The sequence below is a fragment of the Heliangelus exortis genome, chromosome 1 (assembly GCF_036169615.1).
Source record: "Heliangelus exortis chromosome 1, bHelExo1.hap1, whole genome shotgun sequence".
NCBI lineage: Eukaryota > Metazoa > Chordata > Aves > Apodiformes > Trochilidae > Heliangelus > Heliangelus exortis.
The window spans coordinates 158,894,255-158,913,931 of NC_092422.1; the positions used below are offsets into that span (position 1 = coordinate 158,894,255).

General features: G+C 37.7%; 1 long non-coding RNA gene across 9 annotated transcripts in view; it reads left to right on the forward strand.

Moving 5' to 3' along the window:
- Window positions 1–19,677, forward strand: part of LOC139791272 (uncharacterized) — a 294,536-nt gene that overhangs the window by 231,560 nt on the left and 43,299 nt on the right. For all 9 annotated transcript variants that reach the window (XR_011723849.1, XR_011723853.1, XR_011723852.1 and 6 more), the window contains one exon: window positions 6,805–6,884. This is a non-coding gene — a long non-coding RNA (uncharacterized lncRNA). The remainder of the gene's footprint in view (window positions 1–6,804; window positions 6,885–19,677) is intronic.

Genomic DNA, 19,677 nt, shown 5'->3' on the forward strand with positions numbered 1-19,677 from the left:
GGAGAAGACTTGAAATAAATGCCACTTTTCAAAGTTCGTTACCCTTGTTTCCCTTTTGATATTAAACACCTATTTTCATGTAGCAAGAAGCCTTTTTGCTTCTACTTTACCAAGTCCCACTTACGGTATTATGTGTAGCTTGAGAAGATAATGGTTAAGAATTAGTCTGGTATCTAGATATACTTGTGAACCTTTTAAAATGGCATTGCCAGTCTTCTTATCTATATTTATCATCTTTGGATAGTAGATTGTTCTGAGAGCACTCGTGTTATTAAAGAAGATATAAATTAATTATTTGTTTATTCTCATATGCCTTATAAAGCAAGCCTATGTTTTATGTTTCCATCTTACTTTAGATACCATGCAACACTTGGTGTATAATTTATCATGCAGTGTGGATAGTTGAATTCATGACAATCCTATTCATCCTTTCTGTTTCCATACTTGGTAGTGGGTTATGTTTACGTTAGAAAGATCATAGTTTTTCTTACATGAATTACCAAGTAGGTGAGCATTATAATTGTTACTCAGAGCTTAGATGATTCATTATTGATAGAAAATTATGTTCCTTTCTTAAATGAATGGGCTGTTTATTTGCACTTGCAGTGTTACAGTTACTTTCCAAATGGTTTCTTTTTTTAGCAGCTAAGGATCATTCTAGCAAAAAATACTGGTAATCCACCACCAAATTTTGCAGATTCCTGGTGTTCTACATGCCCAACGTTTTGCATAAAGAATATGTGCTATCTTTGGAGGAGGCAGAGTAGCATGCTGCAGAAGACAAAAGACTGAAATGTCATTAAAGAATTCATCAAGTCAGAGACCTTTGTGCTGAATCTTTGCATTCACACATTCTCACTCACATGAAAATTTTCTGAGCGTTTTTATACGATTGTAATTAAATTATTGTTCATTCAAAATGTTTCCTACTGGCCAGGCTCAGTCTGTCCTCACTGAAACAAATCAGCCACACAGACAGCAGTGCACCTTCAGTATCCAGCTACTAGATTAGACTGTGTTCTGGGGTTATAGTACCCCAGTACATTGATGCTAATGTTCTTAGGAGAAAAATTACTGCATTGTAGCCTTGCTTTGTCCCAGTCTATCAACCACATTTTATATAAGACTGTGTGCCTTTTGTTTGTTTGTTTCTGTAAAGGTGTTTTCTATACACTGTTGATTCAAGATACAGAAATTAGGAGACTTGTATATTAACGTTTCCACAGCACCATGAAAGATTGCAGAAAATGTGCATTTGCCAACAACTATTATCCAAAAATGGTGCATGACCGATGTATAGACAAGGAAATAACTAAATGTCAGTAGGGAAAGTTAAGCTTTTAGATTTCTTAGGTGTTGTGTGTTTAAATATTAGACTTTGATGTTGTATAAGTTCTGGAAATTTTGCTTGGGTTTTGTTGGTTTTTTTCCCTCCTTGTTTGCTTATGCAATATACAGGCTCTGATTTTCTAGCCACAATAGAGCAGACAGAATTACTTGATGTTGAGAACCTTGTTAATTTTATGGCCCATTTTCACATGGAGATCAGCTTTTATTTCCCCTCTCACTCTTTATTCTTGATTCAATTGTTAGTAGGGTTTACTGAGCAAAAACACTGGATGTATTATGGGAAGAAATCTAATCAATGCAGCACCAAGGGACAGTCCTGCAGAGTCCTCCCTAGTGGCTGTGTGCCAGACTAGAGGTTACTACGAGGTTACTCTGTCTGACTTTAACCAAAATACCCATCCACTTCTGAAAAGGCTGCCGGCAGCCTTGTGCATGTGTAACAGAAGCCCCATTAATATAAGCTGCCAGTATATATACACCTGTTATAGTAGCCCTCAGCATAGACCCTGTGTTTCCTATTTTAAACATTTTGCATGTCTGGCTACATTCCCTTCTGTCTGCAGTTGCTCTAGTGTGGTCCTGCAGAGCAACTCATATGCAGTACCTCCAGGGAATGTAGAAGGCTAAATAAAGTTGTGGCAGATGTCAGGAGACTTTGCCAAACACTATTTTTCAAGGTAGAGTGTTTGAAAGATTGGTTGACTAATCCAGACTTTGTGATACAGAAGTAACCTCATCAGTAGCCTCTTTAAGTGTGCATTTCTTTAATCCTTGCTCCCTTTTCAGGTACTGATGCAGAGAATTTTATTGACTTATGTGTAGGAAATCTTTATTTGACTAGCAAAACTCTGCTGCTCCCCTTCCTCCCAAACCCCAACCCTTCTATTCATACATAGAGTTCAACTCCTCTTAAGAGTTCAATTATTTGAAAGATACAGAACTTCCTTGTGACTTTTAACTGTTTTGGCTGAGTTCTAGTAAATTGTTTGACAGCAAAATGACTCTGACACAAACTCTTCCCCTTTTATGGAATACTTGTTCAGCACGTTCCAGAAGATAGGTTTACCTCAAAAATTATATATCTCTTTTGTTAAAGGCAACAAAAGGCATCAAAAGCAGAATCAGATACAGGTGCTGATTCAGCACAGGCACAAAGCCTTAGGATACCCACTGAGCCATGTTCTTTCTGGCTACCTTGCTTGCATTCCCTGGCCAATGCCTTGGGAATCATGTGTCAGTACTTCTTCTGGGCCCTCGTATTTTGCATAAAAGAGCAGTAAGTTTGCTTCACATAGCTCTCAAGAAAAGTTTGTTGTTCCCCCATACAGGTCCAAAGATTGCAGGGACTCCATCTTTGGAGTTGAACTCCATAAGGAGTTGTGTGCCTCCTTTTACATGATGTATGGAACAAAATTTCTGTAAGCATGCACATTTGCTACTGAATTCACAGTTTCCTTAATTGTTTTCACAATGCCCAGTTGATAGCATCAGCGTTTTATTTTTGTTTCCAAAGCTTTTTCCATGGAAATTTTCAGCAAGGTTTCTAGCAAGCACCTTGTATGGTTACCTGTAGCCAGCAGTTCTACTGTGAAGTGTGCTGCAGCAAATCAGAGAGACACTGGAGGAAGTTGGTTGCTTTTTAACAGTACAGCTCAGTGAACAAATGCTTTAGTCTACTTGGAACAGAAATGAGTGATTGATTTTTTTGCATGAGTATTATTAGTTGGGTAAGTTCAGTGTGGTTTTTTACTTCTTTGTTGTAGTTAGTTGGAGCAAGACTTTTTTCTGTGGGAAGACAACCAGCGAGGAAGGGACCCTCTGAAAGTTTCATGTGATATCCTATCTTATAGAAACCCAGTTGCTATAAGCTGTGTTAGTATTGTGAGTATGTTTCCAAAAGGCAACACTTCTCCAAAGAGAACCACTCAGAGCAAGTGCTTTTATTCTTCATAGGAGTTTGCTGCTCATTTCAGATCTTACTTTTCCAAATAAGAAAAACAAGTATTTTCAATCCATGACATAGGTGGGCTACACATCAATCTTTGAATATCAGAGAGGAAAAGTGTTATAACTCCTTAAGAAAGACTAGTCAGCAGTCTGACCTGTACCATGAGGAGAAGTTAAGAAAAACCTGCATAAGTTGTGAAAATTAGCAAAAAAATTAGCAAAATAGTCTAGTTAAGGTTAAATGTAAATTACAGCTCCTTAACATTTAGCTGCATGGAGAAAATGGTTCATGTAAAAGTTCTCAGAAAATACTTGCATGCTATTGTTCAAGTGATTAAAAAAAAAACAGCAACGGGGTTCCAATCAGTTGTGTTGTTTGGGGGAGTTTTACTTCATTAGAAGGATAATTTCTCCTTTCCATAAAGTAAACATCTTGCATGGCTCTATAGTGAAGTGTGACTTTGATTTTAGTGGGCATTATGTGTCAATTATACAACATTTGCCAGTTTGCATTGCACTACTGGCATCATGTGTACAAATTACATTGAAGAAAATCATGAGTTAAAACAGCAATACTATTGTTATGAAACCTGCCACGATAAAAGGGTGGCTCATCCCACTGCCGTTCAAAAATATACTCAGATTAAGGTAAAACAGGTACATTGATAACAACTGTCAGCCATTAATCACTGAGGTTATCTTTAGCGCCCTTCTTTGGTGCATGGGATTGGTGCAGAACCACGAGCTCTGTGATTTTAGCTAAAACTAGATACACACTTGCATAACCATCCTAGGGTGTAGATGTTAAGTAGAGAGGATAATTTTACTCTCTGTTCTAGGGATGCATTAATTTCAGTTCTGTGGCTCTCAGGCTGTATCACTTTGCTGTGTCAAATACCATAGTTAACACACTCCTGCTGTTTGCCTTCCTTCTCTTTTTGAATTTTACTCAAAATGTTAGAATACACAGTTCTTGCTAAAGAAGGACATACTTATAATTTTGGAATCAATACATCTGATGTTCAGTAATGTCCCAATCCAGAATAATGCATAAAGACATTTCTAATTTGAATTCTATATTTAAGAAAGTCCTAGAAGCACAGGCATAGTACATTTCAAAATGTTGTACATTCTTATGTTTTAACACAAATACATCTGGCAACTGCTGCTCTTTTATGTTAAATCTAATATTGAAGGTTTTCTTATTAACACTCTAGAGAAGAAATTTAAGACCCAGTCATGAAAACACTGGCATAACTGTGTAAAGTTTCTTCATGTCTAAACATCTGCAAGCTTGTAGCCTACTGTAATAGTGGAATAGTCTGAAAAATGTGTCCATAAAATCTCAATATGGCATTGTATCAACACACATTCTTTATACAGCTTTAAGGCATTCAAGTTTGAAGAGTTTCTTTATCTGTTGCATTTCTGTCCCATCTTGTGTCTGGACTTTTTTCTACCCAGGGCTCCCGTGTCTGACTGAGGCTAAAGATTATTTTCATGTACATTTTTGTACAGTACCGATATTCTACTTTAAGAAAAAATATACACATGCATTTATCTTCTTTATTAATAAACTGAGTGACAGTTTAAAATAAATTCTTTCAGCTGTTCAGAATGGTACACAGATGTACTGGCACATTTCAGAGTATGTTAAATAGAAAGCAAAGTATTACATCACCAAAGGAGCAGAAAAGGAACTGGTTTCTGACCACAAAAGCAAAATAAAGCAGTGCTAAGATGGTGGCTAGGAGAAAAATTAACCTGATTATTCTAGTATTCGGATGAACTGTGGAAATATCAACAAAAGACATAAAAATCCTATTAAAGGAAAAATGTGGGGAAAATATATAAGTATACTGTGGAGTAAAAAAAAACCTAAAGCAGGTGGGTAAAAATAGACATAAAGCAAAGAAGGAGGGAAAAAAAACCAAATGCTTATAAAAACTGTAATATTAACAAGAAAGAGAGGGTCGGAATGAGTGAATAGGTATCAGTATGAGATCTGTCTGATATCCAAGTGTGGGAATACCAGTCTGAATTCTTCAGCTCTTCTTGTAGATGTGTGTGGAGCTCTGATGCCTTCCTGTATTTCATTCCAAGGCCAGGTATCTCACAATGGGTAACCCAAACCTAATTTTTAGGGTTCTTAAGTCTTTACAGGACTTAGCTCTTAGACTTGGCAATGAAGAGAAGGTTCATTTGCATTTAGATTTAATTTAGATGCATGTATAGGTAATAGTTATTTCCAAGCTGCTGCTATGGAGAGAGCAAAAGAGAGAGGCTTTTGAGATTGGTTTAGGGATACCAATAAGGGTACCTGTGTAAGCTCTGAGGCCTGTATGTGCTGACAATACATACGACTCCATCATCTTAATTTAGACAGTTAAAGTGAGCTGTTTCCTTTCTCTGTCTCTTTAACTTCCTATTCTATAAATTAAGGCAATAATTTTTCTACTGTGAGGTTGTGAGGGTAGCATTCAACAGCAGTTGTGAAGCACTTGCATATTTTGGTGGTCACAGATGGAGAAATGCCAAAATGGGAGGTGTCTGTTGTTGGAGGAGAACAGCATTTCAAGGACATTTGATAAGCTGTTGCATATAAATACAGATTTTAAGTACATTGGGGAGAAAAGTAGCCTTTCTCAAGAAAAAAAAATATAAAAAAGCTGCAGAATTAGCTGAAGAAGACTAGAGGCAACAAGTAGTGAATAGATTTGGCATACAGCCTGATGCATAGGCAGAGAGCAGTCATGGCATCACTTTTTTGGGGTAACCCAGAGTAATTTATCCAAACTGTTGTTTCTCATTCCCCATAAATCTGTCACTATCTCAATACAAGAAAACAAAAATTGCAATTTCACTGTACTGTATATATTTTCATATGTAAGTAGTAGTTTCTGTACTTGAATGTGATTACAAAACATATGCAAAGGTATTACTGACACAAATGCATTATCAAAAAATTATAGTATCCCTGGCTATTGAGACTGAACAGCTGAATTCTACATTTTATGAATAATTTTTACCCGACACATCAGTGTCCATACTTAGTTAATTAGTCTGAGAACATGTAATCTTTCTACTACTAACTGGTAATTTTAAAGGACTGAAAAGAAGGCTGATACTCAGGTGTAAAGGCTGAAATTTTATCTAGTAACTTCAAAATTGCTTGGCTTTGAAAGTAAAGGAGATGCTTTCAAGATTTGTGGCAGCTGAACTGAGCAGTCTCAGAAATCTTAAGTCACAGTACTTCCCTGGGCAGAAAAGTCATCCCTCTACAAAGTGCCATTCATGTAGTACTTACCCTCAATTCAGTGTTTCAGAATGAGTTTGAAGTGGGACACAAGCTTACTGTAGCACATTCCTCACCAGCAGAAAAGACTTTAAAGACTTTGGAAGGTCTGCATTTAATGTCTGTATGTCTGTTTCTCACTTTTTTCCTTTCAGAATCATAACATAATTTGCTTTTGCTTTTTTTTTTTTTTTTTTTTTTTTTTTAAACAGAAGGAATGAACTTATTGGGGGGAACTGAGTTTGAAGGTGAAAGAAGTGAAGATGGTCATCTATGCAGAGGAAATGACAAGGTATGCATAGCAGTCACGCTGGAGATTCATTGCTTACTGGTGCTTAGGTCTTCGTGGTAAATTACTCCTTGCAATAAAGTTTAAAAATAGTCCTCAGAAACCTTGAAAGATGTTTTGAAAAGAACTTTTATTTTCTGTTTGATTGCCAGAGTAAGCAAAGTAAGTGTTTATATCTCTATAAATATCTTCAAGATACACCTTTAAATCATTACTGTGCTGAATTGTAGCTGCATTTCTACAGGTAGTGGCAGTCACATTCATTAATGCTTTTTTTGGCAGAGGCCAGTAAAAGCAACCCTTCTCTCAACACCAAACTGAAATCCCTTCAGACACTATCAGTGGTCATTCTTGAGACTTTAAAATAATCCCTTCATGGATTCCTTTAAATCACTTTACACTCAGTGCAGAATTTGTCCCAATTTCTCTTTTCTTTGTCATTTGTAACCATTAGAAGGAGGTGTTTAATCATTAGAAGGAGACATGTTTTGCACTGCATTTAAAGAATATTTTCTTTTATATGTGTCATCATCTAGATCTGTAACTTGAGAAATGCAAAATCAGCACTAATAAAAACTCTTGTCTGTCAAATATTTTCAGTAATGTGAATGCACAGTATTTATGCAGTGACTCCTCTGAGGCTGGCACAAGGATATACGGCACTTAAATTCTGAGGTTAAATGTTACTTCAGTGATGCATAAAATTTGTATTGACCATCTGCCCAGTATTGAATTGAACCCATTAATGAATAAGCCTCCCAGTATCACTGTGAGATAGGGAGTTATGATCTCCATTTAACAAGTGATAAAACTGAGCCCCAAAGGGCTCATGTAATCATTTCAAGCCTATAATAGATCCAGCAATGAAAGCCAGCTCACCTGAGCAGCTCATCCTCCCTACTTGGACATCCTTGCATTTGGTGTACTTTTCGCTCTGTTCTGTGTGGAATATGTCCATCAGCAGCTATACATTCTTTATGCACAGTTTTTACAATCAAATTCTCTTGCAAAGTAACTTAAAACACATGGGTAATTTGTACCATGAATCATGCTTGTCCATGCAGAACAAGAGGAGACACAATACAAAGTGGCCAGCAAAACCAGCACCAGATTGCCTTCATAAACTGAGCAAGCTAGCAAAAAATGCCAAAAGGGAGATCTGTTATTGTGACCTCTCATTCTATTTTTTTTTCATAACATTGGGAGGAAGACTATGCAGATTTTTCTGTACTACAGGGAGGAACGGCTGGCATAGGACGATTAATGCTTTTCCTTTTGTAATCTTGCTGAACGTCTCTTTGATTCCCTTTAGTAAATGTCAGGTCACATGTTGACTGATTGCATTCTAAAACTGAAGTATAAATCATCTTCTTAAGTGACAGAAACTGTCATTTTTCCTTGCAAAATATTTTTCTAGCTATATCTTATGTAACTGTTAAAGTTGTTGACATTTTACTTGAAAGCCCTGTTCATTTGACACTCAATATTCAGTATAAAGCCATAGACTGGAATAGAAAACTCTTCTGCCTTTGCTTGTACATTTTCTTTACCATGAGCTGAAGAAAGGAATATTATGCATTTCTGAGTCATGCTGTAGAAAAGTATTTTATTTTTAATATCATTAGAATTTTAAAAGAAGGAGAAGGATAGACCTTGACATAGGTGAAACTAAGAGTTAATATGCTTCAATTTTAGAAGGGGACTATTAAGTTTTGATGGGATGCTATCCTTGATACATCAAATAAAATGTTGATGTGGTAATGTGGGAATTGTGGATACTGAATTGAATGCTAGAGAAAGGCTGTTGGCTTTTTAAGGAAAATGTATGTAAAAAATACATGTTCCTCAACCAAAGGTGTTCAAGTGGATATATACATAGGAAAAAATCAGAGTATAGAGTTCTTAGGTTTGTCTTGGCTGGTATGTACAAGAGTGCAGCCCTGTATAGCTGTGTTTTGACACAGGTAAATACTGAAACTACTTGCCCACAATGTATGTTTTATTTTGCCTGATTCCTACCTAGTTTAAAGGTTATATCCCAGCATTAGTAATCTTCGTTCCCTGTACTCTTAAACATGTTTGCTAAAAACTATTAATACAACTACCTGGTGGGTTTTTAAATCAAACTTACTAAATGTAAAAATTTCTCAGAAAACATGGCTGCAGAATGTCAATTGGTATGAAATTCTTGTTGGCAAGGCCTTGGACTTGCAGCTTCTGCTGGGCCCAGCTGAGAGATGACAGACAGAGCTCTTGCAGGTATTGCAGGTCATTACCTGTGACAATATTGCCATAGTGAGAAGTGAATTAAAATGTTTCAAAACTTTTCTGGAAAAATACATCCCAGAGGGAGGGCTTTCCTACCAAGGGAATGCTAGAAGGTTGATCTGCAATGCCAGGAGCTTGGTTGTGAGAGTGGGCCTATTAATCCTAACTTATCCAAGTTCGTGTGTTTTAGTTAAATTTTAAGCAAGCTAGAGACCTTTATGGTAGATGCAAGGTATTTTAAGACACCCTTAGAAGTTTGAAGATGTATTAAAATGCCTGTATTGACATAGTCTTAATCTCTCAAAACCAGGATCTGAATCATTTGGTTAAGTATCTTGTTGCTGTAAAAGAAGATTGCTGAGTTTAGGAAGGGAAGTCAGATCTTGATCTAAATATATCTGCTGTGTAATGAGATACTGTATAATAATAACCTGCACAATGAACATGTGAACTCAACACAGATATGTGTTAGGAGAGGCACTTGTCTAAGTTAAAGAGAGAAAAGTGCCCTCCTCATTCCCATGACTGGCCTGAAGACCAGGCTTTCCCCATGTTTTAGAGCAACCTACCCTGCCATCTTTTTCATCTCATGATTGTGTGTTTAGGATTTGCTGATTCACAGTTCCCTTCTTGTCAAAGCCAGAAGCAGGAGATAAGTCCCCAAGAAACAGATTCCCTGTATCAGTCTACATCCTTGCATGATCTCATCTCTGAAGATTCTCAGAGCTGGTTCATGGACACTACAGATTTGTTCTCCTCAGATCATAGAGATAGGAACACAGCATTTTACAGGTGTGGAAGGCAAGTACAGATGTGAATACATTAAGATGTCTAGCCTCAAAAGTTGAGGCTGGATATTTAAAAAATTTCAGCGAGGGTCAGCTAATCTTGTAATATTATCAAGAAGACCAACAGCAGGGATATTTTAGCATCTAAAGAAGGCAGAAAAACTGAACTAACTTTGCTAAAAGCCTGACCCAGCTTTTGTTCAAGATCACAAAAGAAATACGTGGTACAGTTGTGAAATGAATCCAGATCTCCCAAATTTATTGCCAGGGACCTTCCTTCTTCCCCTCGTACGCTCTTCTCTGTTCCGAAGACTTATTTTCCTGAGTTTTTGGAAGCCAATGCAGTTTTTCTGTGAACTAGTCTCATCAAATCCCTCTTTCTCTTGTGGCAATAGAAGGGAACTCCCAACACTACTCTCGTTAAGTCCTGTAGTGCACATTATACAGTACTGTGTCCTGAACCCTAACATCTCCAAAGGCTTACTGGATGATCTCCTTTTAAGACCTCTGTTGGTACCAGTTAACTCAAAATTATAAACCACTAGCAGGTGTCAGAAATCTACAAGTGCAGGTCTCCCCAGTTGTTATAAATATCCCAGAAGATCAGCAAAGACAAGGAGGATGATTAAAGTTCATAGCCTGAGCAAAAAGAATTCAGAGGGAACATTTCCCGGTGCTCTTTTTATGTTTTTTTTTAAAGCAAAAATATTTTTCATGGCAGGCTCTTCTAATGATTGAATACACTGAGGTCTGTATTTGCAAGAAGGCCTAGAGGAACACACTTTTATTTTCTGCTGGAAGACTGCAGTCTTTAGCACTCTCATTATTAAGATCACTGGAGCCAGAGTTCCCTGGTGATGTTACTAAAATGAACTTTAACAAGTCCTGAAAAAATGCTTCAATAACCTGAATTATGGCCGCTGGTGCTAGAACTTTAATAGGAGAGTGAGCCTGTCGGTGTTAATTTTCTTATGCTCAACATTTCTCCTGATATTTTTGCCACTTGTTAGCAATGTAAATTTTAATAAAACCTCAGTTTATCAAATATCTTTTCCCAGCAATCTTTCCATGTTTAAGCAGAAATTTTTATATTATACACATATTTTTCCTCATTTTGAAGAAAATATATTTTTGAAGAAGACTCTGGATTCAAAAACAAATCTAAAAATGGAAACTTCCTTCCCTCTCTAGTTATGACACAGCTCATCAGTCCCACCAGATGGGGAAGATGAGCCAGAAAGAAGCATGAATAGTCACCCAATGTTAATCTTTCATTTTCACTTTTTCTGTGAAGAGGCAAATGCTTTTTTTGTGTCAATATGGTATTTTAAGTTCTGACCTCTGTTTTTTGAAGAACTTAGAACTGTTATTAATAGAACAGCCTGAAGAGGTTTAGAGATTAGCTCCTTCTTGAGAGAACTGCAGATATCTGGAAGGGGCTGCCTTCGTTTTTTCTTGTTAGGAAATCCGACGGGGAGTGCACGGGAGCAGTTTACTGTTCATATGTGAAGAAAGATTGGGGGCAATGCTGAAAATAATAATGTTGTTAATATTTCTCAAGATTTGTGTTCTTATAATGTAAATTACAGCAAAGTCTACAGGTGGTATCTTGTACATGGCCTGTAGCCTTCTGACCTTCTTCTGAAAGGTGACCTTGTGGTTTTATAGGTTACTTACTCCATCAGTAAGTTGTTATTGAGCAGACCACTAATGCTTCTCCACAGCACTGTTGCTGTACCTTTATAGGGACTGCTAAATGATGTGGTGTGTACCACAGAGATCACTGTCCAGAGGAAAGTGCTGTCAAAGAGTGAGAGGGCGTTAACCACAAAATATTTACACATTTCAGTTTGCACTGGAAAAAAACATAGGTGAAAACAGGGTTTTCCTTTAGTGCTCTGTGTGTATTGTGGTTTTTCACTGGCTGCAGAAAAGGTTCTGTACAGTGTTGATTCTCCAAAGTAGATTGCAAACAATGATTAACCAGTTCCTTCCAGCTGCTCACTAATGAGCCAAAACCAAGCTGAATATATATATTCATATATATATATATATATATATACTGATATTGAATTATGCTTAAAAAAAAATCGTGTACTTATGAGCATAAATGTTCCCATCTAAATTTTCCCAGAATAGTTCACTTGGGGCTGGATGTCTTTCTTCAAGCTTATTTCTAATGGCAGAGGATATGAAAAAGTAAATGATAGTAGAATACGATTATAGTACATAATATAAAATTATTCCATTTTAAGTGAAATACTGATGCATGAGGGCAGGACCTCTGAACCACACACATTCACAAGCCTGTCCTACGCAGAAGTAAGTGTCTTGTATGCTGCTGTTGAGACTTACTATCTTGTCTAAAGCTTCTTTAAGATTTGAGTGGAAGCACTGCTCTAGCAGTAGTGTCAAGGATTTTAGATTTATGGCATTAAGAGCTAATAGGAAGCACATTTGCTGTACATTCACATTCCTGAGCTGTTGTACTTGTGGCACTTCAAGGCCACGTGAGGTCTAGGATAGATGAGCTTTCAGATTTAAAAAAAAACACAAAGTTTTAATATGGGTAATTTGAGAAATCTACTGCCAGTATATACGTCCATCAGTAAGATACTAATGAAACAAATTGAGGACCAGCTGTGTAGGAAGCAGGTCTGTATAAAAGGATCTGGGAGTCCTGATGCACAAGCTGATGTAAGTCAGCCATGTGCCCTTCCAGCAAAGAGCCAACTGCATCCAGGGCTTCATTAGCAAAACTACAGCCAGCAGCTCTAGAGAAGTTTTCCTCCCTGCCTTATAGCACTTGTGGGACTGCATTTAGAGTACTGTGTCCAGTGGTGGGCACCCTAGTACAGGAAAGATAGTGCCCTGCTGGCAAGAGCCCAGTGGAGGCCATCAATATAGTCAGGGCTGGAGCACATGGTAAGGAAAGAGAAGCTGGGAGAGCTCCAGGATTGAAACAGAAAGGCAAAGGAGAGACTTTATAGCTGTCTGCAACTACATGATTGCAGAGTAAGGAGAAGATGGAGTCCAGCTTTCTTCAGAGGTGTACAGCAGTAGAACAAGAGGCAGCTGCCACGAGTTGGAACACAGGAAACTCCAGTTAAATAGAAGGCAAATTTTTTTACCACAGAATGGTCAAACACTACAACAGATGCTCCAAGGGGTTGTAGGTTCTCCATCCTTGGGGCTGTCAAAGATTCAATTGGATATATGCCTGAGCAACCTGATCCAATTCGACCTACTTTGAGCAGGAGGTTGGACTAGGTGCTTCCAGAGGTCCCTTCCAACCTGTATTATTCAATAGTTCATTGATTCCATCATAACAAGGACTAAACAAGAATGATATTTCAGACTTCAATCAGAGGAAAATCAAAAGGGAACATCTTGTCCAAAATCAGAGCCAAATCACAGCTCGACTGAAGTCAGGTAACAAAATTCTCATTGACTTCATGAGGCTTTGAATTCTGTCAGCTTAAATGGAGATCATAGGAGGGGTTTTTTTAAAGTAACAGTTTTAATGTGGAGAGAACTTCAGAGGATAGTTTTCAGTTTTTCTGAGAGTGTGTATCTAGCACAGCATCAGGGCATGTGTTCCTTCACTGGAAAGGGAGGAGACTCCTTAACAATGTTTTATGAACTGGCACTTGGCAGTAGAATGCATGTAGCCTTGTTAATGCTATATTTATATAATCAAAGTTCAGGGTATGTTTCCTCCTCTTACCTAATTGGCCTATTCTACTTTATAATGTCGCATCTACTATTGATTACAGCATTTTTAATTGTGTGGACTCCGTGTGAGTAGAGATAATGATAAATTCACATTGGACACTATCTGGCCCATAAAAATTCCATGCGACTCTGAGGAAAAGTTATTGTTGTTAAAGAACTATTTTGGAAACCAAAGTGCCTGTTTCAACGCCCCAGCCTTGATCCTTTAATACAGTGAGTGTTTTGGATGAGTGCAGTTACACGTGTAACAACGAATTTAGAATGGTCCAGAAATATTTAGGAACACAAATACATTTTGCCTGAATAATGGCTACAGAACAGTTTGGTAATTTTCTATCCTAGCCTGCATTATATACCTTTCCATAAAAACAGTCTGGATCTAAGGAATGTCTGTCAGCATGGTGTTGCCAATTCCAGTGTTTGGCTTTTTTAAGATTTTATTTTATAGTAATATTAATATAGAATTTTTCTTCATACATTTTACATTTCTTCATACATTTAAGCCTGCAGAATTTATTTTCTTTGCAGCATTTTCATAGTCATGAGGGCTTTTTACATAATTGTAGAGAATCTGACATATTACATTAGTCCAGTAGCTGGAGCATTAAAAATCAAGAAACATTAAGACTTACTATCTTGAGAACTGCTAATACTGCTTTTTATGTTTAGAAAGATCTTTTTTGTAATGGAACATTTATATGCTTGTATGTGAATCCATTACATGACATACACTGTGGTTAGCAACAGCTTTTGTGTATCATGGTTCAGGTTCCCATACACTCCTGACAGTATGTATATTCATGAGATTCATGACATTTTCCTGCATCTGCTCTTCTAACAGATTTCATTTCAAAGCAGCACTCATTGATGTACTACACTGATGCAGTAATTGCTTTTCATCTGGATGTATGATTATTTTGTGACACCTAGTGGATAAATTGATATTAGTACTGATTTGAATTTCCTTTTTTTTTTTTTTTTAGATTGCCTAGATAGACATTCTGGCCCAGAAACTCAATTCACATTACAAACACATAGTCTTTCTAGCTTGCTTACTTTATTCCTCTGCTTTTTTATTCTCTTTAACTCTGCTTACAGAGTAACTTGCTCATAGCCAGGTGAACAAATACCCAGTATCAGTCTTGAGGTAGTTCCAGGAGCCCCAAAATAATACAAGGTAGTAAATATTTGAAAATTTAATTATACTGTTTAGTCAGGATCCCTACATATGCAGTATGTGATAATAAAAACTCAGCTTTTTCTACTGTATCAACTTTTCTGTGGTGTGCTTCAAACACGCAGTTCCCTTGGAGATTGAGTATAGAGTACATAAAGCTATGGACAGTTACAAGGAAGTATTTATACTTACTACCCTATGAGGACTCTTAGAAAGACCTGTTTCTTTACTGTTCTTAGATAATTAAATCTGATAAATAATTAAAATATTATTCTAGACACACAAGAACATTTTCAGAATATTTACATAAAGATACAGAGTCTAAAAATGCCTTAAATGCATGACCTACTTTCACAACTAACATATATCTTGTGCAGTATATCTTAATTTACATGTCATGGATTCTGTGCCTGAAGCTTATTTAAGTTGTTTCTTCTACAGAAAAATGCTGAAATACTGTCCAGTATGTTTGCTATAAATCCTGTACGAGAAAAGTCACTATTTCTTATATGACTCTGGTTTTTACATAGATAAGGGGAGGGGAACTAATTATTTCATTTACCTCAAGTATACTTACTCTGCTTCTGGAGTGATCAGTGTGAATGTTTCTGTCTTCAGAAGAGGTATAAAATTCTCCTTGCCTGAATTCTGAAATCTTCTGGCATCCCACAGCAGGTACAGAACAATAGCTTACGTGATACCTAAGACAGTTTTTAAAGAGGAACTAAAAGGAGTTGTGGGAAACGTTAATTTGGAGTTAAGAAGTTATGTACTTTTCATATGTGGGGAACTGGAATGGAATTGTCCAGAGGACATGAAGATATTGCTGTTAAAGACTGCCTTCAATATTTTAAGTTCTAGCTTGTCACTTTTCAGACAAGCATATTTCCTCTCCCAAGAGGCTTCAAAATCAGAAAATGTAATACTAAGCTGTGCCTTGCAAACCGACTGACGAGCTGTGCTTTTCTCATGCTCTTCCTAGTTGCTCATCCTAACAGTTCTCTAGTGACTGTCATTTATGTAAAATTAGGGCCTGAAGCAACAGCATCATGAATAATGGACACAAACAGTCTAACACACCGTCGAGCTCTGGCACAGATCTGCTTGTTCTCTACCACCTGCAGCCCTGCTTTAGATCCATGAATGAATGTTTAACCAGCAAAAGCTTTAGTCTCAGGTAAAAAGACTCAGTGTTAGTGTAAGTCTGTGGAGAGCTCTGGTCACCTGAGAAAAGAAAGACAAGGTTGTGCCAAGGGAGCTGAAGCTGGCAGAGCTGTGAGCCCCCCCGAGCTGCCCTGGCTGGGGGGAGGGAGTCCTCCCTGCACCAGGAAGCGCCGTGACGGTGTCACCACCCCGCTCACTCCTAAAGCCCTTTGCACTTTGGGGGTGCAAATGGTCAAATCCGTCCCTCGGGGTGAAAATGGCAGTTTTCAGAGGTTTGTCCCCTCGCTTTTTTTAAGACTTGTGTTAACCTTGTGTGGGCCTCAGACTGAGCTTTGTGTTGGATGGCTAATGAGGATGGTAATCTCATTAGCTCGTGCAGCCAGTGTGTGCATAAGGCTTCTTTTCAGGGTCTTCATTGCACCCACAACGTGGAGTAATCCGAATGGAAAATATCTGATCAGAGTAGAGGCAAAGTAATTTTTTCCAGTCATAGCACAACTGTAGACAATATCAAAGGGTGGTAACAAAGCTGGTACCATGCAAAAAGATCAACTGCTGGTAAACAAGCAAAAAAAAAAAAAGCCACCCAAAACACTAAAAGGAAAAAAGGATCTCAGTAATCAGCAGTGTGTTGCAGTTTAGGTTTGCAAGGCCTGTTCAAGTACTTTCCCTGTATGTGAACTTCCATGCTTCTGCTTCTTGACAGTCAGATTGAACCAAGCTCAATGAAATACAGCTCAGCCAAATACAATCTGGACCTCAGAACTTCATTCTAAAATAGGAATGAATTTTAAGCTTTTAACACTATTTTAAAACAAACATCCTACACAGATTAGTGATTTTATGCCAGCTTTTCACATAATGCTAAGAACAATTTAGTATGCTACAAGTCTAAAGTGATCATGACAAATCTAACAGTTTGTAAAGGATGGGCTTCACTTGTTTGATGTGGTGCAAACCTTGTTCTTTATTAGCACTTGACTAACTCTGTCTCGTTTGTGATGATGGCAAATGCAAGCGTACGTTGATGTAAATACAGAATTTTCGGCTATAGCCTAGATCCATGGTGCAATCTTGGGTCCCATACTACTGATTTCCTCACTCCTACTTGTCAGCTGCTTGGTCTCACTGAAGGATAAATTTTAAAATTAAAGTCTTATGTGCAGGAAGCATTTTTCTACAAACTAGAATTATTGGCACAGCTGCATTCCTGCAAAATTAATTTTAGTTTCTTGTTGAAGCTTAGAACCTACCCTGACAGACGTTCCCTCTTGGTGTTTAATCAAGTTAGGTCTTGTATGTACTGGTTTATTACATGTCTTTTAAATAGTAAAACAGTTTCCAAGGATTTAAATCCATTTCAGAGTGAAAATTCAGTTTCACAAAAAAGCAATTTGTGGGCTAAGACTGGAGATGGTTATGAAGAAGAATGACGATGTCAGATGAATATTGTTTCCACAACATTGTGACTTTGTTGATGTTATTTTCCTAGCTTACATAAGGAACTGAAATAAATAACACTTCCCATCAGTGTTATCACATAGGTTAGGTGTGATGCTGTATGAATTACACATATTAAAAAGCCAAATCTGGTTGACTGAAAAGTCAAATGGCTTATTTAAGATTCTCTGTGTAGTAAAGTGGTTTTTCATCCAAAAACACTTCAGAAACATTACTCAAATAATTGCTTCTGGGATGGGTGAGGATGTAGCTAGAGACTGGATGGCGGTGATCCTGCCTGTTCTCTGCAGCAGTGAGTGAGCCAAGTTGCAATTTTTTATTTTCATGGGCCTTGAGGGGAAGTGGGACAGATGGAGTTTTGAAGAGTTGGACATCACATACCCAGTGAAAGATAAAGGTGGGAAACTTAGGTGTCCAGTTTTGAGTTCAAGGTTGTTAAGCAAGTCCAGGCAATGTTAGCTAAGTTGCTCAAGTCTTCAAAAAATAAGGTCCAGTATTCAATCTCCTAATAAAAGTGAATATTTGGGTGGGTGGGTGTGATTAATACTTCATTTTTGTTTCATCTGCATTAATACAATCCACATGTAAGATAAATTATGAATATTTAGTAAATGCTTACTTTAAGAAAGGTGTTAGATACCCCTTTTATTCTTAGCTACCTCTGACACGAGAAAATAAAACTGACACGTTTTCTTAGCTCTTTTCTTAAAAGAAACCATCCCTAATTTGTCACAGCTTCATCTCCTCTCACTGCAGACACTCATCTCCCAGGCAATCCAGCTTTTGCTATTATTTTGTAGGCATGGTTAGATATCAAGAGTACTGGCAACATTTCCTCCTCATAGGATTTAATGCACTTGCCCCTGGTGGATTTGCCATCTCCACACAGGTTCCACCTCCACTGGACCCTGGCCTCACCCCGATTTCTGGGCATGAGGATCTAGTAATCATCATTTCTGCCATGGGGAGCTGAGAAATGCAGCCCAATGTGAATTCCTCCTCCTCCTCCTGCAGCTGCTGTGCTGCTCTCGCAGCCGTCCGTGCTTTGCCTGGCATCCATCTCACACCTGGGCAGAAAGCCCATCAGGGCAAACACAGCAGCTCACCTGGGGAGTCAGGAGATGGAAAGATTATGCTAGGAAAACACGGAAGATAAATATTTAAGGTCCTACAAGACAAATAGTTCCCAATACACTGAACCCTTCTGCATTCTTTTTGGAATTTTTTTTTTAAATGTATCTCCTTAAATATTTCTTTGCTTAAGGATAAAAGTGCAACAGACAGAGCAGGCAGTAGTTAGCCCTGGTTTAATTTCTCTTTTTGTGGAAGCTTTGAGATATTCCAAGTGTTTTCGTCATTCTCTTGAGTACTAACTTTTATGGCTCTTTAACATTCAGAGAGTATCAGATAAGCAAAGATCAGAAGTAAACATAATAAAAAAATTCAAAATTTGTCAATGTAGCTACTGCAGTTTACATAAGTAGTTGATACGATTCCACATCCAAGAAAAATGAGATTGTATTTTGTTGGAAAACTGTCCTTTTCCTCATGCATTCTGTTTTGAAGCATCTGTTTAACATTCAAGGAATTTTACAGCAGTAAGGCTATGAAATGTCTAACATATATGTATAGAACGTGTCTGTGGTGGTGCAGAATGCCTTTGATATGTACCGAGCCTCTGCTTCTTTTCTTTAGTACTAGTCAGATCTTTTTGCACCTATTAAGTAGGTTAAAGCAGCTATCATTAAGCCCATCCCATGATTCTTCACATTTTTTGATACCATAGTAAACCTTTTCTCAAACATGTGATGTGAGCAGTCATTTCTCTAGAGCAGTTTCCTTGACTTTTGCAGGCATCCACCTGAGAGTAAGGAAGCTCCTGTGCATGTCTGGGCTAGTAGTCAGGCCACAGTATGTGAGATGGCATTATTTAAGCTAATGTCTTTTTATGTTTTTACGTTCTGATGCCTTTTTCTTTTTTTTTTTTTTTTCCTATGCATCAAATTGAAAATAAAAAGCTTCCTGGGGAATATCCTTACCTTGAAACTAGACTCCAAGGCATCTTCTTCCCCAGTGTAGTCATGGTGCATCACCTCAAGCCTGCAATTTACTGCACTCCTGGGAGCCCCCAGTCAGGTTCTGAATTTGTAAATCACTTGGAGGTTATGGGTGAAAGGTGCTCTGAAATAGCAAAATACTTAGC